Source organism: Monodon monoceros, unplaced genomic scaffold (genome assembly GCF_005190385.1).
Source record: "Monodon monoceros isolate NGI ecotype Baffin Bay Population unplaced genomic scaffold, NGI_Narwhal_1 Super_Scaffold_3, whole genome shotgun sequence".
Classification (NCBI taxonomy): Eukaryota; Metazoa; Chordata; class Mammalia; order Artiodactyla; family Monodontidae; genus Monodon; species Monodon monoceros.
In genome coordinates, this window is record NW_021703780.1 from 40055556 (window position 1) to 40078835 (window position 23280).

The 23280-nt window shown below is 54.1% G+C and overlaps 1 long non-coding RNA gene across 1 annotated transcript; it reads left to right on the top strand.

Annotated features, from left to right (window-relative positions):
• The first annotated feature begins 6455 nt into the window (after positions 1-6455).
• On the top strand, positions 6456-14131 carry LOC114907689. Its single transcript, XR_003796764.1, has 3 exons — positions 6456-6568; positions 11684-11763; positions 13952-14131. It is a non-coding gene; the product is annotated as an uncharacterized LOC114907689 (long non-coding RNA).
• The last annotated feature ends 9149 nt before the right edge of the window (positions 14132-23280 follow it).

Genomic DNA, 23280 nt, shown 5'->3' on the forward strand with positions numbered 1-23280 from the left:
CGGGTCTAAGGGTAGACTGGGGGAGGCCTGGGCTGGGGGCCAGGTTGGGGGAGAGACAGGAAAGAGGAGGACTGAGATCACCATTCCCCACAGGGTTTACATTTACAGGGTCTGCTTTGGGCTTCTTCATAGCATTTTTATGCTGGTAAATGTCACATCAGTCTCCCCAGAGGTGTCTGCATTTACACTTTGGGAAACTGAGGCACAGTGCACTTGGGTGACGCCCCAAACTTGCTCGCCACTAGCAGAAACTGGGGCTGGAAATTTGCTGCTGGGATACCTGGAATTCTTAAACAAAGCAGTCATTTCCTGCAACATGGAAAAATTCAAAAGCAAATAAGCATTCTATCTGGCCAAACTCCTACATCCTGGAGGTGACACGGCAGTGACTCCATTACGGACCAATGAGGTGAAGGAAACACAAAAGCCCGGTAACACACAGACCCTGCCTTAAGAGATTTGCCACCTGTGAAGGAAGCAGGGTGTTCTGGGACTAGATGCGTCTGCTGGGCCCCCACCTGCAGCCCCTGCTAACACTCCGAGGTGCGGTACCCATGGCTCCATCCATGTGACTCAGCTCCTGGCCGAGGCTGCTCAGACCAGAGGTGGTCACCGGAGCCAAAGGCTGTTTCCTCAGAGGCTGGTCACTGACCTTGACTTGGGGCCTGGCTGGAAAAGATCAGCTAAGCCAATGAGATTGGAGGAATTTGGAATTGGGACTCTGAGCCACCCTATCAGGTAGCAGAGTGAGCCAAGCCGAAAGGCCACATGTGACCTCAGGACTCATCTTTCTCAGGGACCCAAGTCCTGCTTGGTTTCCCTCTGCCTTTCCCTCAAGTCCTCGTACAGAAAACTGTGCTGGGGGAGAAGGCAGGGGTAGGAAGCGTGTTCTGTGTCATCCACCTGCCCTGATCTCCTGAACTGTTAACTACGTGAGCCGTTTCCGTCTCCCTTTGAGGGCTGTGATTTCGAACTCAGAAGTCAGGCCAGGACTGCTTGTTTCTTTATGCTGAGTCATCCCTTCCCTGAGACAGCAGCTGTCCTGCCAGCTACTGAAGGGGAGACAGTCAAGGTCAGGATGGGGGTTACCACAGAATACAAATGAACGTTTTGACGTGTCATCCGGCCACACGAGGCCACATGTGGCCAGGGCCCCCAAACACTGAAGCATCAGGAAGGGAAAAAGCACCCCTGTGCCTCCTCCCACTGGGTGGGGTGGGGGTGGGGGGCATTTCTGCAGATTCTACTCCCGAATTCACTTTTTTTTGGCCTTTCATAGTTACCGTGGTCCTGGGGCCCCTCGTGACCTGCTAACATCATGCTAAAAGTCCCAACTGTTAGCACAAAGTACATTTGTGTCTGTTTCAATCAGGGTCCAGTGCAGGAAACAGCAGCAGCCTTGGGATTTTAAGCAGAGAGGGGATTAGTACAGGGAATCAGATGCTTACAAAGCCGTGGGAAGTACTGTAGGAGTTGGCTCCCAGCTGGGCGTCCAGGAGTGACAGGACAACACTGCTGAACTGGCCCATCAGGAAGGTGGGGAGTCCAGAGCCACCACTGGGACACAGGGCTGCAGCTGCTATCCCAGGATCTGGAAGCTGCTGTCAGCAACCTATCTGCATCTGGGCTCCCACAGAGCTGGCGACTGGACACAGGAACGCTGCTGAAGGAAAATCCATGTGCCATCAGCAAATAGCCAAAGGACCAGGAAGCTGGCTGCGTTTCACTTCTGCCTTCCAAGTCTCATGCAGGCGCATCTATTTAGCAGAACCTTACTCATGAACCCCTCAGCGCACAGGAGTCTGGGAAACATAGTCTTTAGCTTTGCAGCCTCTGCAGCACCAGAAGGGATAGAATACCATTGCGTCCAAGCACGGATCTCGGAGCCTAATTGCAGATTCCCCAAGACCCCACAGGCTGACTCGGTCCATCTTTTACAGCCAATGGGGGCTGACTGCCCTTGGTTGAGGCCTGGCTCCAGGGGAAGCTGTGTAAACACAAGAGGGTTTATCTGTCCATGGAGGGCAGGGGACTGGAGAGCTAGGTACATGTCTATGATTGTGTTTGTGTGTGTGTGTGTGTGTGTGTGTGTGTACGCGCACATGCCCACGCCTATCTAGGAAAGAGGTGTAGAGGGCATCTTAGGGGCTGGGTGATGGAGCCCGGCTCTACCCACACTCTCATCAGGCCTCTGATAACTGGAGCAGCAAAGGCAGTTAAAATCGAGTGGCAAAGTCAGAGGTGGAGGCGGGGGATGGGGGGAGAACCTCACGAATTCCAGGGTCTCCCTCCAGCCCTCTTGTGTCATTATAGTCATTTCCGATAAGCCGGAGTCTTTATCTCTCCCTGACCTATATTTGTTGGGGGTCTCAGCGTCTCCAATTCAAAAACCAGGCCACCCAGAGCATCCCTCTCTTCAAAATATAATTGCAATACAAACACCCTGGCCTCAGGTTTTCACAGGGGGAAACTTTGTGGGAATGGGGCACACCAGCATTGGGGCTCAGGTCACCCTCTCCTCCAACAGTGACAGTGGCCGGCTCTCTGCAGGTCACTGGCCCTGGGCAGGACAGAGAGGGCGAGAGATGCCAGACCCAGGAGCTGAGAGGCCTCGTGGCAGGGGCATCCTGCCGAAGCCCTTGGTGGAATTGCTCTCTCTCCTGCACTTATTAAATAGTTCAGCTGCTGCCACTCACTGCTCCCTGGGAAGATGAAGGGGCCGCAGCTCCAGAGGAGAGAGGGCACACTCCAGGCTGCTGGAGGATAGGGACGGGCCACCCAGGAATGCCACCCGCTGTGAGGCAGAGACGATGCACTCTCTCTACCCTCCTCCCCTCGGAGAGGGCTCCAGCTCATCTGTGACGAGCCCCTGGCCCAGGGCCCCCCAGAGGAGCCACTCAGTGTGTCCCGAATGGGAAAGCCCCTCCTCCCTCTGCCCCCAAACTGCTTCCTCCTACTTCCTCCTCCCAAATGCCCTGTCTGTGCCACGGGGGCTCCCAGGTCTCCAGTCTCTGAGGCCTGTGGCTCTGCCTTCCAGATGTGGACCCTCCTCACTCCCACCCGTGGGCCCTCTTGCAGACCCTCCTCTCCTCTGCGTCACCCCCATCATCAGTCAAGCCGCAGCGCCCATCCCCCCTCAGCCCCCTCTCTCCCATCCCCCTTAAAGCCCTGTCTGGGTCCCATGACTCCCCTGCTCTATCACCCCTGGGGCCCTGTGGTTTCTAAATAGAGCCCCAGCACCTCAGCCTGACCTCAGGCTCTCTACAGCCCACCCTCAACAAACCTGTTCTCAAGCTATCTCCCACACAGCCCCTACATTCTTGCCAAACAGGATCACTTACTACCTCTAGAATGGTGGTTAAGACTTGGGCACCTACCTCCTGGATTCAAATCCTGCCTCCACGCTTCTTAGCTGTGAGAAATTGGGAAGTTGCTTCATCTCTTGTGCCTCAGTTTCCTCATCCGTAAAAATGGCAATAACAACAGTACATCTGTGTCATAAGGAATCGTAAGTCATCAATGAGTTACTACAGGGAAAATGCTGAGAATAGTGTCTGGCACATTTAAGGACTCAGTAAATGTGGGCAGTTGTTATTATCACTCTTGATTCTCCCAGTTCTGAGCCTTTGCTCACACTGTATCTCCATCTAGAATGCCCATCAGATCCCCTCCCATCCCTGGAGGACATGCATTTTGCCTGCCCAGCATCCCATTCTTTGGGGAGCTGCCCTTCCTCCATCCCACAGTGATAGCACTCCGTCCATGTGATTAGGTAGAGCTGGCTGGCCCCACTCTCCAGCTGCAAGGTTAGGTGTGTAACCCAGGCCAGGCCAACTGGAAGTCCTCTGTGCTCTGGCCACAGTGATCAGCTTAGGAATGGGCATGTGACTCCAGCTGGTCAATCAGAGCCCTCCCCTGGGATCCTCTGGTCTCCTGGGCAGTAGGGATGGTACGGTAGGCTGAAAATGCCTCCCTTCCAAAGATATATTTACTTCCTAATGTTTAGGAATGTTTACAGAGCCTGTAAGCATTACATTATATGCCAAAAGGGTGAATATTAACTTAAGATGCCAAAAGGTATGATTAACTTAAGGGTCTTGAGAGGAAAAGCTTATCTTAGATTATCCAGGTGGGCCCTAAGTGCCATCACAAGTATCCTCATAAGAGAAATGAAAAAAAAAAAAAAAAGAGAGAGAAATGAGACACACACAGAGAGATTAAACACAGAAAGGAGAAGGCGATGTGAAAACTTAGCAGAGATGCGGCCACAAGCCAAGAGATGCCAACAGTCCACAGAAGCTGCGCAGACAAGGAACGGGTTCTTCCCTAGAGGCTCCGGGGGGAGCACAGCCCTGATGACACCTTGATTTCAGACTTCTGGCCTCCAAAACCGTGAAAGATTGCATTTCTGCTGCCTGAAGCCACCACGTTTGTTGTCATTTATTACAGCAGCCCTAGGAAACTAGACTGTGAGCCTATAGATGCTGGCGGCCATCCTGTGCCATGAGAAGAGGGGCTGCCTGCCTGCGATGAGCCAGAGGAAAGCAGAAGTGAGGGATGGAGAGACGGGGGACTAGTCCCTGAGGACTCTGGGTCACCCCTGAAGGCAGCCTTCCTTCCCCGGCCTTTTCAGCAACATAAGCCAACACATGTCCCTTCTTAAGCCAGTTTGAACTGGTCTGTCACTAGTAACCCAAAGAGTCTGGCTAACGCTCCACCCAATAATTATCAAGAGCCTTAAAAATAGCTCAAATCTTTGTCCCAGCTTTCTGCCCTAAGGAAATAATTCGTATAAGGACACTCATTACCGTGTGAAAAAAATAGGAAAAAACCTATATAGGTAAACACAGGACATGGCTTCATAAATTACGACACGTCCCTTTGGGGGGATATTATGCAGCCATTAAAAATCATGTTTTCATGCTCATTATAACACGTTAAGTGAACAGCAGGACGTTAAAAAAATAGAGAGAGACACCCATATACCTACATTTATACATTTATATATATAAACAAAATGATCCCCATTTTATTTTTATTTTGCTTTAGATCATTTTAGAAGAGATAAAGATTACACATGCAGCTGAAATCCTCTGTGTACCTCTCCCCAGTTCCTTATATAGCCCCCTTCCCTCTGTCCCTCTCAGCTGGTATCATTCCCATGCGTGATTTTAAACATTTACTTCCTGGGAATGTATCCATAAGTAATACATAATATTTGTACATGTTTTTACGTATTAATAAATAGCACGAGACTTTCTGCAACCTGCTTTTTTTCAAAGAACAGTATGTTTGCGCACTTAATCCATCTTGATAATGCGTAATGTTAATTTTAACTGCTGTCGAGAATTCCATTTCTGAGTATCCCACACTTTAGTTATCCTTTCTCTGGTTAATAAATGCTGAGATTATCAACAATATTTTTTCCCATAAAATGCTGCAGCTCTTAGGTCTCCGCGCGCGCGCGCGCGCGCGCGCGTGCAAGACCGTCTCTGGGGATTTACGTGCAGTAGCTGAGTGGCGGGGGCTCGTCGTCTTTACAAGGACTGCTGAGTGCGCTGCTGAGTAGTGATACCAAGTCCAAGTGAAGAGTTCCCGCTTCCCACATCCTTGACGGAGAGACGTTTTCATTTTCATCAATCCAACAGGTAGGAAATTGTATCTCATCGTCGTTTTCAAGTGCGCTTCCCTGTTTACGGTGCTGTCCATCGTCGTTCCACGTGTGTCCAATTCACTTTGCTCTTCTGTTAAATGCCTTCACCTACTGAGATGTTTTGAACAGAAAATATATTAGCATGAACTACACCCCAGTGTTAACAGTGGTTTAACAAGTAATTTGTATATTCTTTATAGTAATAGGACACTTAATTTGGGGAAGTGTCCCTGTCTGCATTTCCCCACCCCCAATTTGGGCAACACCACTCCCAGCCCCCAGTCTTCACCCTCCCAGCCGCTATCACCATGTGGACCAATGGGAACTGCTAGCCTCTTACCTGATTCTGCTCCGTGATTGGCCTGGGCTTAGGCATGTGACCCAAGCCAGACCAATCAGAGAGCTTCCCTGCAGTTTCCAGAACTGGAGCTGGGGGAGAGCGCTCCTCTCTTCCCTCAACCCTGAGGTTGTGAGGATGTGAGGCCGTTGTTCCAGCCTCACCGAGACAAGGAGCCTGAGACCAAGAGAGCCACATGCTGAAGAGAAAAGAAGCAGTGAAGGTGAAGCGGGCCCGCCAGACATGTCTAACACACCTCAGCCCTCCAGTCACTACGGTGACCCCCCCCCCACCTCCTGCCCCGGGGACGGGCTCCAGTCGGCACCCCCTCATGTGCACCCACGAGGGCTCGCGCTAACATGTAAGACTTGTCTGCGTTTTTCGTGTTTTCTACTGTAGGCACATATGTTACTATGTACCATCAGAAATTTAACGCTTACTATGATTGTTTAATCTTCCTCATCTTTCACTGTTAGATACAAACATCTGTCTTCCATGAAGGTTTTCTAATCACCCAGCCAGAAGCCCAGGCCAACTGCCATCAGAGCTGAGGCCTGGCCTGGAGCATGGGAAACAAGGTCAGTAGTGGCTCCTCCCCAGGAAGGGGTCCCGATGGAGATGGGGAGGGGAGGGACAGAGGAGGGGAAGGTCTGTTAGGGAAGTGGGGGCCCAAGTGGGCCTCTGATCTCCACTGAATGGCACGGATTTGGGAGATGAGGCCTGACGAGACATCTCTCCCTGCAGCCTAGGGTTGCCAGCCTTCTGCAGGGCACCCGCCAGGCTCTGACCCGCCTAGTGTTGGGGGAGACTGTGCAGACTCTGGCCCTTTAGCTAGAAGGATGGGGAGAAGCCTGCTCCAGGGGCCGGGGCTTCTGGGCAGGACCTGGGCCAGCTGACCTGTGGGGAGATGCTTGCCAAGGTGACCCTCGACGCCCACCCCTGCCCCCACGAGTCTTGACCCTCTCCTTCTCACTGAGTCTAGAGGCTTAAAATGAGAAGCGTGTTCCAAAAGATGGGGCTTATGAGAAAACTTCAGCCAAATCAATTAATGATAAAACCCTTGAGCAAACACAGCTACTTTTATCATTTTAGAATGTGGTGATTTGAGCAGCAAAAGAAATTAAAAACACAGAGGTCAGGATCAGAACCCCAGCCGCTCTCGTTGGTTTTTAATCTCCTGTTAAACAATATATCTTCTGATGGCTTTTGTCAGTTTATTCAATGTAATAACCCAGGACATGCGGCCCGCTGACCCTCCCCATTCCCTCCATGTGGCTGAGGGAGATTGCTGCTGGCAGCTGGTTAACTAACAAGCTTAAAGTGGGGATGGGCAGGTGGGCCAGGGTCAGGGTAAATGACAGGGGGCCGCACAGGACCCTGGAGACTGGATGTCACCAGAGCTGTGATGGCAAAGGGCAGGGCCATGAGGTGCCCTGGGGCCAACTAACCCCTCACATTACAGATGAGGTACCTGGACCCCCAAAAGCAAACGTTTTCCTAAGTCACACAGAATCAAGACTGGAACTCAGATGTCCTAACACCCGACCCACAGCTCATTCTGTTGGACACCCACACAGGTCACCAGGAAGGGCACTGGGCTTGGTACGGGGAGTGTGGTCCTCAGCTCTCTGTCTTCTCTTGGGGCATTGTCAGTGGGGCTTATTGAGCTCAGTCTGGGAGACAGAGTTAGGCTCCATCTTTGGGAAGATCCTGGCCTGGTGAGAGAGGCAGTTCTCAAGGTTGGGAACTTCAGTCTGATGAGGGAGACACAACCCTGCCCTCAGAAAGCGCTCAGTCTGATGGCGACACAGGCAAATACAGACAGCCAAGCTTATAAGTAAATCGTTTTGGTGAGAACATCCCATGACAAGACAGGGTAGCCTAGAATTTCTGGTGGCTTCACCAAGGAAGGCTTCCGGGAGGAGGCTGAGACACAAGGAAAAGAAACTGTTCTCAAGACAGCTTAGGCAGAGAATCTGAGGCAAGAGAGAGGCTGGAGCTGGTGAGGGAGATGACACACAGAGTGAGTTGCCTCTGTGAGTTGTCTGTACCCACACACAGGCACACTGATAAACACACAGTCCTGTTTGCACACACTTGCGCCTACTTACACAGACTCCTCCATGTACGCTCATAACCACATGCTTTCATGCCAGGTGTAAGTACATAGGAGCTTTCTCCTACCTCCATGTGCACACACATACATGCACACATGCATTTATGTACACGTACCCATACACGTGATCGTCTACAGACCTACACACTGCCCAACCCCCGGCTTTGTGCATAGCTCAGGTATGCTCTGTTGTGCACATAGGTGGGGAGCCTGCAGTTATATCACCTGGGGTAGCCACACTTGGGGTCCCCCAGCAGTTATATCACCTGCCAGATGTCCCTGAGTCCCCCCGCCTGGGCTCTGTCTGCATCCCCTGCCCCTGCCGTGGTCCGTGTATCTGCTCCCTCTCCTCCGGGTCGGTGGATGGGCAGGGAGCTGAGGTAGACCTGGAGGAAACTCCTGGGGAGTCCCCTAGAGCTCCGCCTGAGTCTAGAGGACCCACAGGCCAGGGAGGAGTCTCCAGGGCCTCAGAGCGGAACTGTCTGGTTCCCTCTTGTTTACTCAGGGTCTCTATGACAGGTCAGGCTCCTGTGAAACAGACTCTGAAATGGAGATTCGTGTGTAGATTCCTGGGAGCAGCACCTGTGGGGAGTGAAGGAGGCAGGATTGGGCAGAGTGAGAAGCTGAGCTGCGATGCGGTCACAGCCAAGGCCTCAGCCACCCCTGGCCCTGCAGGTGGTCCCACACGGTGCGAGGGGGACCATCCTTTACGCTGTCCATTTACCAGTCACTGGATGTGGGCTGCCTCCAGAAAATGGGGTAACCTTGAGGGAGGAGGCTCCTTTCAGCCAAGAACACTCACAAGGAAGAGGGGCTCACCTTGGAGCAGTCCACTGCCCACACTCCCCACTGCTGGGAGAACAGGCACTCAGGCCTTGAAGAGGGGTGTGGGCAACATGGTGGTAACCGCCATAGGCTGCAAAGGATGAGACATCCACTCCCTCCCTACTGCAGGTCTCACTCCAGTCCTTCCTGCTGCAGGCCGATGCTCCTCTCCTGAGTTTTTCTGGGCCCCACTCCCTTGTCTGTCCTTCCCACATCACCCCATCTCCCTGGACTGGTGTTGACAGCTCCAGGTTGCAGGCTTCTGTTTCCCTCTCAGAAAGCAGTGGACGAGGCTGCCTCCAGCGCCCTCCTCTGCTGGGGGCTGAGAGCCTCTCCGAACACAGAACACAGGGGCTGCGTAATCCGGAGAGGGCTGAGGACAGTCCTCTCCCACTCGCTGGTCCTCCGTGGCTCAGATCAGTGCGACAGGGGCTGAGGCCACCCGTTTTGCTCTGGGCTCACAAGGCAGCAGCGTAAGCTTGTGACTTTATTATTCAGCAGGCTCTGTGGGGGGCAGATGGCTTCCCACTTTCCGCTGACAGGACCCCCTTCTCCACTTCCCTGGGTCCTCTGTTCTATCACCCCCTTCACTGTCTCCTCTCACACACATAACCCCAGCAAGAGTGGGAGCCAAAAGCCTTTGGATCCAAGACAAACTTTTTATCCCTTCCTTTCCAGGGAAGATGTGAGCCAGAGAGTGTCTGTTTGGAGAGAAAAGGGCTCTACCCAGACTCCACCCAGACTAGGACTGTATTTCATCTAAGATGCACATGTGTTTTCACGTTTTAATACCCCTGAAACTGGAATATGTCTAACAATCGAGGCCTTATTCTAGTTTAATCAGTAGCATTTTCCCCTTCATGGTACCTAACGTAATGGTTACTTTTTCAAGGAACGGTATCTTAGGTTTGACGCAGCTGAGAGGTGACACCCACTCTCCACCAGGGGTGGGGGAGGGGAGGGGACTGGAGCCAGACAACCTTTCAGCACCTCCTGCGTCAGCTTTTCATGGCACAACTTCAGGATCTAGGCCCTCCCAAGGCCTCCTGCAGGCAGATGAAGAGCAGAACCAGGTTCTGGAGCCGAACAGAAAATTATTTTTAGAGACTCGGGGCTGAGGTTCGCTTCCAGGGCCCTGCAGACCTCATCTGCCGGCGGCCACAATCCTCCTTCTGAAGCCTAAATAAAAGTAGCTGGAAGCAGTTTCCACTGCCTCGCAGCTGGGAGGATGTCAGAGATGTAAACGTGGGTGCAGAACTTCCGGGGAGGAGGGCTTGGGGCTCTCTTTTTAAAATGAGGCCTTTTAAAGTGGTGATGGGCCTGGCACTGTCTCCAGGTAAGAGGATCAGCCCTCTAGGGGGCCAGATGTTAAAAGCCTGGGAATCAAGAAAAAGAACGCCATGTGGAGGAGAGGCGAGGCAGGGGGAGCTGAGGGCAGAGGAGCACATTCTGGACCTCATCTGGCCACCTGCAGCCAGGAGACCCCAGAGGCAGACTCCCTGGGGATGGCCTGCCTACCGGGCCACATCTGCACCCAGGCACTGGCTCTCTCTGCCCTCCACAGCCTTGGTGAACTCCCAAATGGCCATCTGAGTAGACTCCTGGGGAAGGAGGTGGCAGATAGATGACATTGAGATCCAAGCCTTGACAGCCAGGTGAAATTTCAATGAGCAGCAGAGACTGGAGGAAGCCATTCCAGGGGCAGGGTTGAGCAAGGCCCAGAGGGAGACACCAGGTGCTGAGGAGGCTGGAGGGCCACTGAGCAGTGATGCTCCCTCCTCACTCTCTAACCGGAGCCAGAAGCCCCTGGCAAGGAGCCCTGGGAAGTGTAGTTCCCAGGAGAAAGGCAGGAGGGCTCTGAAAGAGCTCTGGCAGCATCCCTCCACTGCAAGGCTCCCCAGCCCAGGCCAGCCCACACTCGTTCCTCCACTCCACCAACTTGTACTGAGCACCCACTGCAGGCCAGGCACTGAGTTTGGTGCTGGGGATTCAAGAAAACAGGCAAAAATCCCTGCTCTCAAGAAGTCTGCGTTAGAGATGTTATCTCTAATTGGGAGAGAGACAATAAAGTAAACATATAGAATGTCAGTGCTAAGTGTCATGGAGAAAGATGCAGCAGGATAGGGGGGTTGGGGAGGGACAGGAATGCTGCTTTCTGGAGCGTGGTCATGGAAGCCCCTCTGAAAAGATTTGACTACAGCCTAAATGAAATGAGGGAGTAGCCAGGAGGGTATCTGCAAGCAGTGTGCTTTAGGCGCAACAAGCAGTAGGTGCAAAGGCCCTGGGGTAGAAGTGAAGTTGGAATGGTCAAGAACTAACAGGAAGACCATTGGCCAGAGTGGAGCGAGTTGAGGAGAGAGAGGAGGAGGAAGCGAGGGCAGGGAGGAAAGCAGCATCAGAGCCCACAAGGCTTTATTGGCCGTGGAAAGGACCCTGGCTTTCACTGTGAGTGAAACAGGGAGCCTGTAGAGGTTTGAGCAGGAGGGTGGGATCTGACTTCGATTTTAGCAGGACAACAGACTGTAGGGGGCAAGGGGCCGGAGTCAGGGTTGGTTTCTTGCAATCTTCCAAGCAAAAGATGATGGAGGTTGGATTTGGGTATATTTAGAAGGCAGAGCTGACAAGATTTGCTGACAGACTGGATTCAGGGGTGTTCCAGTTTTATACTGCTACATAACAAACCACCCCTAATGCTTGGTGACTTCAGACCGCCACAGTCATTTATTTTGCTCATGAGAATGCAATTTGGCAGGGCTCAACGAGGAAGGCTCGTCTGCTGCATGTGACATTGGCTGGGGCAGCCTGGCATGAGGTGCTGGAGCCACTGCCAAGGTGAGTCAGTGTCAGCAAGTGTGTGCTGACGGGGCTGGGAGCTTAGCCTGGGCTCTTGGCCCAAGGTCTCAGTTCCTCTTCACACCGGCCTCTTTCGGGGCTTCTCATAACACAGCAGCTGGGTAGCAAGAGCAGGTGTTCCAGGAGACCAGTGTGCCTTGTGACCAAGGGTCAAGTCCCAGAACATAATTCCACCTTCTCCTTTGGTTAAACGACTCGCCAAGCCCAGCCCTGACTCAGGGGAGGGAGATTTGATGCCACCTTCATCTTTCAGTGGCAGGAGGAACAGAGAATTTTCAGCCGTCATTGATCTCCATAGGAGAGAAAGTCAGGGAGACTCCAGGATTTGGGGGCTGGGCCACTTACCTCCTGATGGGGGATGCTGTTTACATCCCAATTATCTTACCCTCCAGAGACAAAGCTGTGTGACCTTAGCCAAGTCCCTTCCCCTGCTGGACCTGTCAAGTGAAGGGTTTGGATTAGAAGACAGCTGTCCCTTCCAGCCCAGGAACACCAGCTACAGAGGCTGGGAGCTGCCTTCCCTGAGAGCCCCCAGGAGGCAGATCACCTCTCCTCCCAGGGTTGCTCCCAGAATGTTGGTCGGGAGGCCTGAGACTGAGGCTGGGCAGCTCTTGGGAGGCCCCACAGAGCAGGATCCCAGCTCTCAGCCCATCTCCCTGCTATCCTGACACTGCTTCTGGGCTGGGCTCAGGTGCACTCCTCCCCTGGCACAGGGGGCTTGGCCCAGGCCACAGTCAGGGAAAAGGTAGAAGGGCCCAGCCAGGTTGTGGTCTCCAGACATCTCCAAGCCCTTATTCATCAGGGCATAATCAAGCATCAAGGGACCCTGAGGCAACCAGCCAAGGCTCTGCCCACTGCCGCCCCACTCTGGGCCAGCAGCCTCGTGGGGACTCTGCCACGCTTTCCCAGCTGCAGAAGAGGGGCGGGGAGGGGGTGCCGCAGCGGCTGTGAGCACACTCCTGGGGCGGCTGAGGGTCTACAGACATACAAGACTAGCGGGATGTAGACCCTCCCCTGAAAGCACTCCAGCACAAATGCTCGTGTACCCATGACTCTCCTGGCCGATATTGTTAAAATGCTGAAACTAATTCAAAAGGTCTCAGGCTGGAGGGGGCGTGGGGTGGGGGGTGAGACTCTGCATTTCTAACCAGCTCCCAGGTGACCCTGATGCTGCTGGTCCACAGAGCAAGGGTCTGGTCTAGCTGACCTGTGGCTTCCTAGGTGGACACTGCAACCCAGACAACCCAGTCCGAGGGCCCATCTTCCAGCCCCCTGTGCTGCAGACACAGAAACGGGAGCCACGGGCCCTGACCACCTATAATGTCACAAACCACCCAAGGGGATGAGCTATGTGACCTTGGGCAAGTTCCTTCTGTCTCTGTTTGCTCATCTGCAGAGGCCTAGAAAGTGGGAGAGAGAAGGAAGGGTTGAGGGAGGAGGGGAGAGGGCAGAATGGGGAGGAAAGGAGGGCTAGGATTGAAAAGGAAGGGGGGGGGGGCAGAGTGAAAGGGAGTGGCAGTTAAGAGACCTTGAAGACAAAGGGACTTAGCTGAGAAAACGAGAGTGAGGAGGGGAATGAAGGGGTGGGGTGGGCACTGGGGGCTTGGGGGAACCAGGGTATAAGAGGAGGTGGGCAGGGGAGGGTGAGCCGGAGGGGCCGCAGTATCTCTCATCTCATCCCAAGCTCTCAGGCACTAGGGAGAAATGAGATTCTAGCTGCAACCCTTCTGGGAAACATCTGCCTTTTCATTTATGAGGAAAAAGTAGAAAAATGACCGGGGGAAGTGCTGCTACTGTTTTTTTAAGCAACGCAGCAAAAATGTCACCGCTGGGAGCATAAAGCCCATCAGGATGGTTAAGTAATAGCCTGGCCGCCTTCCTCAGGCTTAGCCGCCCACAAGCTTCCCGTTCCCTGGGCCATATTTCACCCCAGGGCCCTGCGGCCCAGACTTGCCTATAAGCCCATAATGAGCTGCAGGATGGATGTAAAACCCCCACCCCCGTCTCACTGGCAAGCCAGGCCCTTCTGATGCAAGATCCAGAGCTCGAAAGGCCTTGACTTTCTCACCCCGGTTCCATAGCACAACTCCAAGAAGGGAAACAGCACAGGGATGTTCCCGGGTCCTTTCTGGACCACCAGACCTGCTCATTGTTCTGCCTTTCCCAGCCCACTCGGCGACCTGCAGGGGACCAGAGTTGTCCTTGAGATCATGGAATGACAGTTCTGGGGTCTCCTTGAAGAAAAGAGAAATGATATCTGTGCCTTCCTGTAGTCCACCCCCCAGATGGAAACTTTCTGTTTGGATTTTGCTGGAAACGGCTCTTTGTTGGGTAAGGCTGGCAGTGGGGAGGGGAAGGTGAGGCCTGGGAGGAAACAAAGGAAGGTCATCAATGTCCTGCCAAGGGTAGAGGCTGGCATCACAGGCCTCTAAAAGGTGCCAGGGCAGGGAGGGCTCTGTGCCGGCAGTGCCTGCCAAACTCAGGTCAGGGGCTGGGGCAGCCCATCCCCTCCTGCACCGGGGCCGGGGTGGGTGGAGCAGCCCCTGCCGCACCTTGGCTCACACTGTACCTTGGCCTGGGGTGCCCTCTCCCTCCTGTGCAATTGTGAGTTTACTTATCCTTCAAGGCCCAGCCCAGATGCCACCTCCTCTAGGAAGCCCACTCTGAAGCCGCCAACCTCCTGACTCCCTCCTTACCGACCTGTCTGAAGCCAGCTCCTGAAAGGAATCCTGTCCAGGGGAGAATCCCACAGGGCCCTGAGGCCAGTCTAGTGTATTTCTCTAAATACACCAGAAGCACCTTAAGGGCAGAGCCTGACACTCACCATGGCTCAGGGGAGGAACGTTTGGAGATTTCCTCCTCCAGTTGCACAGGAGGGGCCTGGCCTGCTGGCTCTGTGCTCCGAGAGCCACTCCCACCCAGCCCACCCCGCCCACTCTCTTCCCCTCCTCCACCCTTCTCCCCCACACTCTCTCTACATAGTTCTTTGTTTACTATCTGTTTCTCCAGACTAAAATGTAAACTCCATCAGGACAGCTTTTTTTTTTTTTTTTCCGGGACGCGGGCCGCTCACTGTTGTGGCCTCTCCCGATGCAGAGCCCAGGCTCCGGACGCGCAGGCTCAGCGGCCATGGCTCACGGGCCCAGCCGCTCCGCGGCACGTGGGATCTTCCCGGACCGGGGCATGAACCCGGGTCCCCTGCATCGGCAGGCGGACTCTCAACCACTGCACCACCAGGGAAGCCCAGGACAGCTATTTTTGCCCATTTTTTTTCACTGCTGTATCCATAGCATCTGCATTAGTGCCTGGCACATAGTAGGTGCTGAAGAAATGTTTGTTACATCCTTTTCTTTCCAAAGAGTGAATTTATGTGGCGGAGTTTTTCTTTGCCTTGATCCACGAACACGGGCACACGGGCTATGACGGGCAGGGTGTGTCCACACTGGGACAGCGCAGGGGAGAAGTAAGCCCTTTCGTGTCACTTCCGGGTCTTGCCCCTCCCCTTGAAAATCTGGAAACTGGTGGCATCTCCCCATAAAATTCCCTGTATCTGGACCGCAAGCACTCAGAGAGCTCAAAGCACAGATTTTTGTTGTTATCGTTCATGTATTTGCTTGGGCACGTGAGAGAATATCTAGAGAGTCATTGCCTTTTTGAGATGAGGGGAGTACAATGATTTGCTGAATCCAGTTAGTGGCCCAGACAGAGCCCCATCCCCGACCCCAGCCTGGACCCCCAGGGGAAGGCGCTGGCCACCAGCCCACTGGCTCTCTTCTGCCACCCACTGAGGCTGAAGGAGGCAAAAGACAGGAAATTAGCTGACTTGGGGTTTTGCTCCAGACTCCTGTGATGGGGTCTGTACCTGCCTCACCTCCACTCCTGCCTGGACCAGGACTCATGGAGCTTGTTCTCAGGTTGGGATTCCAGTACTTCTCTCGTACAGATAGAGTGCAGGGCCCCAAACCTGCACTTCCAACAAAGGCCCACGCAGCTGGAAGGGGCACCAGCTCTGAGAACTACCAGCCAGGCAAAAACTCTCCCCTCCGTTCACAGGCTCGAGCTAGGGGTTTAGATCTCGAGCTAGGGAGAGAAGGATGAGGGATTTCTGCTTTTTGTTTATCCACTTCGGTATGGTCATGGAGGTTTAAAAGCCCATGGGGGTGGCTTCCCTGGTGGCGCAGTGGTTGAGAGTCCGCTTGCCGATGCAGGGGACACGGGTTCATGCCCCGGTCCAGGAAGATCCCACATGCTGCGGAGCAGCTGGGCCTGTGAGCCATGGCCGCTGAGCCTGCGCGTCCAGAGCCTGTGCTCCGCAACGGGAGAGGCCACAGCGGTGAGAGGCCCGTGTACCGCAAAAAAAAAAAAAAAAAAAAAAAGTCCATAGGGGACTTCCCTGGTGGTCCAGTGGTTATGAGTCTGCACTCCCAATGCAGGGGGCACGGGTTCAATCCCTGGCTGGGGAAGATCCCTCATGCCACATGGCATGGCCAAAAAAAGAAAAAAAAAAGGCCCGTAGGGATGATTTTTGTAATAACTTTTTTAAGTTTTTAAGGAAAAGAAGTGATTCACGCATGGTGCAAATGGCATTTATCTGTTCAATTTAACAAGCATTTATTATGCGCTTACTGTGTGCCTGGCAAAATCTTAAAGATTAAGACCCAGAATCCCATTGTCTGGACACAGAAGAGTCACGATGGGGAGTGAGACAGACAGAACAGCGCTACGGAAAGGAGGGACCTCGCTCGAGGCGTTGACAGGCACAGTGGGCATGCAGGTGGTAATTAATCCCCCCTGAGGCAGCAGGGATGCTGCCAGAGGGAAGGTAGCATTTTCGCTCAGCCTTGAAGGACCCCAGCCAAGGGGACCAGCATGAGCAGAGCCTGAAGAAACCGGTACCTGAGTTTTTAGGGAACTGGACCAAAAGGCTGGGGTGCCGGGAGGCCTCCAGGATGGGGGGGGTAGAAGACACTGGAGGCAAGCCAGAAAAAGTGGGACGTGGTGGGGGGAGGTGGCAGAAGTCTCTGTCTATGGAGCTAAGTGGCTGTGACTTCACAGAGAGCCCTCCAAGGGCTGAAGTAGAAAGGTGAGCCCCTCAGCTCTTTCAGAAGGACGTCTCAGAGGCTGTGCGGGTAGATTGGGTGGGAGGAGGCAGAAAAGAGAGGCTGGAGACCAGAGAGGGGTAATGGGGCCCTGGGCTGGGGGACAGTGTGGGTGTGGATGCCTGGCCTTGGGAAGGGAGAGCGAAAAGGAGGAGCAGACATGCTCTGAGGCTCCAGCTTGGACACAGGGCTGCAGTGGCGCCACGGTCTGTGTCCTGTGACCCGGCCCTATTTCCCCACAGCCACTTGGTCCACATCCAGGCATATGATCCAGTTGGTAGAGGAAACACCTGGGGGGATGGAGACCTACTCCAGAATATTCCTTTGCAAAATATGTATAATTAAGGGCTCAGCCCTGATACCCCTGCCACCCTCCTGGTCCCAGCATAGGACTGGGCCCTCAGTATGGTATTCATTGAAAAGGAGGGCAGAAAGGGCAGGCACTATCAGGGAGGGCTTCCTGGAGGAGAGAGTTGGATTTAGATGGGCAGAGGGAAGGGCAGAAGCCATGGCAGGAGCACAGGGCCAGGCAGGTCCTTAAAGGCCATCTCTCCCTCTCCAGCCCTCTCAGGAGAGGAGCCCCAGTGCAGTCCTACACCTGGGAAGGAGCTCTGGCTTCCCTGCCCCCTTTGCCCATGGGTCCTGGGCTCTCTGAGAGCAGGTCTGGTAAGGAGTGTGGCCTCCCTGCAGCTAAAGAAATGAGCCCAGTGGGAGCAGCAGTTGGCCTCAAGTCAAACTTTCAGTTAGTGGCCCTGCAGGACCTCAAATCCAGGCCTCTTTCCACTGGGGAGGTGGTCAGATCTGGCCCAGCAGCACCACCACCATGTGGTGAAATCTCCAGCCTGTATGGGACACCAAGGACTGGCCCAGAAATGCTGACTCAGAGCGCAGAGCCCAGGGAGGCTGTGCAGACCTGAGGCAAGGCTGCCCAGAAACCCCTTCAGCTCCAGCCGCAGGCCCCTGGAGGCCGGAAGAGGGGGCTGGGCCCGGGGTTGAGGTCAGGAGACCTCAGGAACCTCAGCCCTGCCTCTGTACCCCCCATTCTAGTGACCACCCATCTGGCCTGGGGGTTCTCTGAACCCTCCCTCCAGAGCGTCGGCCACACGCTGCCAGAAGCTCTGCCAGCAGAGGGCCGGAGACCTCTCGGTGGGCGGGGATCAGAGTGGAAGTAACAGCAGGACAGGCACCAGGCGCCCAGACCTGCAGACCGATCCATCAGCATCAGGTGGATACAGGCGTGCTGCGGAAGCAGAAGTGGATGCGGATGAGTCTCCCCAAAATCGGGATTAACCCCGCTCTGGTGACCGGTCCAGGCCTGGGTGGCAGCAGGAAGCACTGCCAGCTCCTCTGTTTTCTGCTTCCCTCTGTACCAAACTCTCTTCTCTCCCCGAAGCACACTCCCCACGCTGCTCCAACTCCATCCTTCTCTCACCAACCCTGCTCCCACCCCCACTCCCCACCCCCATGGGTCTTTGCCTTCTTTCTCCCTCCCCCTCCTGCCTGTCTCTCCCCTCCTTGCCTTCCTCCTCCCTCCTCCTCCCCGGAGGTTATTCCTGTGGGCTAAGCCTCGACCTCCTCCTCTGTCCTCCTTTTAAATACCCCTGGGGATGTTCTCAGGGAATACCAGCCACTGCCGTTGATGACAGAAAGAGACCTTGGCAAGACAGGTCCTGGAAGGAGGAAAGTGAAAACACAAAAGGGGTGGACAGGTGAAGAACACCCCCATTCTCAGCGGGGACTCCCACTGACCCCCTTGGACCCTGCTTTGTGAATTGCAACAGCAAAAGGAGAAGCGGACAGAGAAAGGGGAGGCTGGGAAGCCGAGAAAGTGTCAGCACCAGCCCGCAGGGAAGAGTCAGGGTGGGCAGGGAGAGAACTGGGCTGACTCCAACTCTCAACCCCACAGCAAGCGCGCCCAGAGCCCTGTCCTGGTTGGGGCAGGCACCTGGGAGAGCCATCTTCCTCCCTGTCCCTGGGCCTGGGGGAATCTTGTCGCCTGCCTAATGCGATGCAGCAGGTGGAGTTAGGTCACACGGTGCAAAGGTTGCCCCCACTGCCCACCCCCACCACACATAGTAGCCACATGTGGCAGGTCCTCAGCAGGGTCTGGCCCAGTGCCCCTCCCACCACATCTCTGGGAGAGCCCGAGCCCCTGGGTTTCCGTCCTCCTCCTAGGGAGCCTTGGGTCGCGTCACCCTCACCGCTATCTGTCCCCCAAGGCCCATCCTCAGCCTGCACATCCAAGCCCCCAGGAAGCTGTCAAATTATGTCAGAGATTTTCTGCATCACACGCCAGGCAAGCACAGCCTGCAGTGCCCCTAATGTCCCCCATGCTTGCACTACCCTTCTGATGCTATTGTGATGAATAAAACCCAAATGCATCCAAAGCGCTCCTGAAGCTGTGGGGGATTATTTCATCATCTTGAACTTCCTACACAGTGACTGGAAAGTACAGTTGAAAGTTTTTGTTTTCAAACTAAGTGGTGCTGTTGGTTTTTCTTTTCTTTCTTTTATAACTTTTGTGTTACGGAGAATTTTTTAAAATACACAAAAGTGCAGAGAAAAGTCTGATGAAGACCCATGTACCCATCCTCTAGCATCGACTCAGTCTTTGCATCTACACCCCCCCAGCCAACACACACCCAGTTATTTTCAAGAGAATCCCAGCCATAGTATCATATCATCTGTCAATATTTCACTGCATATCCCTAGAAGCTGAGGACCCTTCTTTTTTTTTTAATTATTTTTGGCTGCGTTGGGTCTTCGTTGCTGCAGGTGCGCTTTCTCTAGTTGCCGCGAGCGGAGGCTACTCTTCGTTGGGGTGCACGGGCTTCTCATTGCGTGGCTTCTCTTGTTGCGGAGCATGGGCTCCAGGCGCACAGGCTTCAGTAGTTATGGCACGTGGGCCCAGTAGTTGTGGTGCACGGGCTTAGTTGCTCCGCAGCATGTGGGATCTTCCCGGACCAGGGCTCGAACCCGTGTCCCCTGCATTGGCAGGCGGATTCTTAACCACTGCGCCACCAGGGAAGCCCCGACCCTTCATTTTTAAACAAAGTCAAAATACCGTCATCAAAATTAGTGGTAATTCTTTCGTATCCTAGTACACGTTCAAAGCTGTTGGAAGTTTTTTATGTCAAACATGGATCCTATACTTGTCAAGTCAGGTTGCCATAGCCTTCATGTCATCCTGTCACTTGATTGTAACTGGGCATGCCCCTTAGTCTCCACCCCACTCCACCCCCCAACAACCTCAGGCCAGAAACCAGGTCAAAATCCTCTTCTCCCCCCAAACCCGCAGGGGAGAGGCGGGTCAGGACCACCACTGAGGGCTCCACGGTGGATGCTCCATAAACCTGTGTTCAGTTGCATTGAGCTGCACTTTTATGCTGGAACACAGCTTGGTGGGCAGTGACAAGCAGTGGGCACCCCGCTCAGCAGCCATGGCTCACGGGCCCAGCCGCTCCGCGGCATGTGGGATCTTCCCGGACCGGGGCACGAACCCGTGTCCCCTGCATCAGCAGGTGGACTCTCAACCACTGCGCCATGAGGGAAGCCCCATTTTCTCGCTTTTTAAACCAGGCTTCTCACCCAGAAATCTGTTTATTTCACAAACTCTAATTGAGCACCACTGTGTGCTTGGTGCAGGGCCAAGCCCTTGGGGCTCAGAGAGAGGAGGAGGAGGCAAGGTCAGTGGGGTGCAGGGTCGAGGATAATGTCACGCATCTGTAGGTACGACTGCCGGCAGCTTCTCCAAACCCTCCACGCGTTTGGAGGTTCACGAGCCCCACAAGGTCTGGATCTGCCACACACCTAGGCATTGGAAAGTCAAAGCCAGATACTCAGGCCCATCCTGGAAGAGATGACAGTTAAATTGGGAAAACCTTTTCACTTCCACATCTCATTAAATCTCAGGCCAACCCAGGAGTAAAGTGGGGTTTGATAGGGTTAACAGGTCCAGCTGTCGACTGATGAAAGGGAAACAGAGAGGTTGTGCCTTGACCAAGGGGCACACAACAAGGCAGGGAGGGAGAAAGCCTGGACGTAAACCCAGGTGTCCACGCTTTTTCAGCAGCCCGCACAATTGGCCTCCAGGGACCACACTGAGCAGAGACCTGGCTCCACATCCACCATGCTTGGTCCAGCCCCTCCCACGCCCCCCTGTCATCACCTGGAAAAGGCTTCCTCCTTCCTGTCTCTGGTATCAGAGAGTTGGGAGGGGCATCCAAAACCCTGCTGTATGGTCTTCTTTTCCCCCAACTCCTTATATTACAGTTGAAGTAACTGAGCCAAGATAGGGAAATGCCTCAGCCTTTATTGAGCACCTTCCATATACATCAGACTCTTTACATCCATCATCTAATTAATACAATGCCCAGCAAGGCAGACCTTATGATCCCCATCATTCACATGAAAAGGCATTTTAACCAAGCTGAGCCCCAGTATTTCTGCCATCTCAATGGCCAGAAGTGGGAACAAACTTCTATGTCAAAGTTGTCACCAATTCTCCTATCCATGTTGTGGAAAGAGAGCTCTTTTGTTCTGTGGGAAATAATTTAGCAGGTTTTTGGTGTGAAAGTGCAGCCAAACTTCTCTTCTTGACTAGAGAGGATAGAGCTGATGAGAAGCACATGATTTTGGAAGCAATATGGCCTTTCTCCCTCCCTCTCTCTCTCTCTCCCCCTCCCTCTCTCTCCCCACCAGCCCAGCAGAGGTCAGGGCCTGGGCTCTGGATAACAGGGCTATGGCCAAAGACACTCTCATTAAGGGTATGAGCAGACCCCAGGGCATCAAGTCCAAGCAAAGGTGAGAGCCGCTCAGAGGGAGAGGGCTTGGGGAGGTGCCCATGGAGGCATGGGGCCTTCAGACCCCAGAATCGGGGCACCCGCTAACCCATTTTACTCTACCGCTGACTAAGCCCCAAGGAAAGCTTGCTTAAACTCCGGAGCTTAATCTTAGCCAGGTTTTGCGAATCATAGGAATTAGGACCCCGTTCCAGCCTGGAGGGGCAGGATTTGGGAAGGAAGGAATTGGCCTGAAAATGCCCACAGTGGGGAGGTGGCGGGCAGAGAACCATCCAGTAAGTTGCTGGGGGACCTGCCGCCGTGGATCTGGGGGACGTGCAGGACACTTTGGAGGGGAACCTGGGAAAGATTGGGCTTCCTGTGCACAGGGGAAGGGGCTCAGAGTATCGTGTGGGTGTTGAAGGAAGCCCAGTCCCTGTAGATTCCCCACAGGAGCAGGAGGCATCTGGTTACTACAAGGCTCCTCAAAACCCCTGCTTTCCTGGCTCAAATAAGAAGGCAGCTCAGCCCTCCCTGTTCCTCATTGGAATCAGTTCTCCCCCTGGGCCAAGTGAGCGGTTGGCCAAGTTCCCTTGGGTCCCTCCCTCCTTGCCTCTCAGTCAGAGGCTCCTCCACCTGGTGAGGGGATCGCTGGTTCCTAGCGGGGTGCAGCCTGCCTGGACACGTGTCTGCCTTCTCCCTCAGCTCTGACTGATTTTTTGCTTCCCCACTTGTCCAAGCAATAATTAGGATCCCTTTTTCCATGTTAAGCAGCTACCGTCATCACCACTTCACGGTTCTCCTAATCACATTTCTCCTTCTCTTTATCCCGGACGCAGCTTTCTGACAGGTCTGCTCTTTCCATTTCCCTGCACAGAAAGGCAGGAGGCCGTTGGAGAGGGAGACTGGGGGTTGCAGGGGTGTGGGGTGGCTTTCTTAGAATGTGACAAGGCCGGGTGTGACTTCCAAGGTAGAGCTGTCCAAGGTGGAATAGAAGGTCACATCCAGTCTCTCGGCAGGGAAACTAGGAGAGACATTCATGACCCCATGACCCACAACTCACCTGTCCCTGATGCCTGAATCCCCTCCTTAGAGATTTAGCCCTTTGAAAAGGGCATGTTAAAAATACAAGTATTCCTGGAGGGAGACTAAACTGCCCCTGTGATTTCCAGTAGGTACGTGTGTTTATCCCTGCCTGCTTTGCCTGCCCTCTCCTGCTCTGCTCTGTATCACAGCAGCTGCCCCCAGAAAACTACATTTCCCAGGCTCCTCACCTGCTGGCTTCCTGTCAGGTTCGGCCAGTGGAAGCCTCTGGCTGGAGACTGGTGGGAGGGAGATGAGGAGAAGCCAGGGTATTTCTTCCCTCTCTCTGATTGTGGTCTCTGCCTGTGGCTGCTTATCTGGCACTGGCCACATCTCTGCTGTGTCCTCCACAGTTCCAGTTCCAGCCTGGGAGGCCCCTTGTGCAACCCCTTCCCCACATCCCAGCTCCCACCAAGCAGCCCCAGATCCTGGGCTGGTACCGTCACCTCTTTGCCTTGTACCTCCATCCTAGGCTGGGGCAGATTCCTGCCATCGGCAGTCTCTGGGTTGTTTCCCCATCTCCTGTTTTAGCT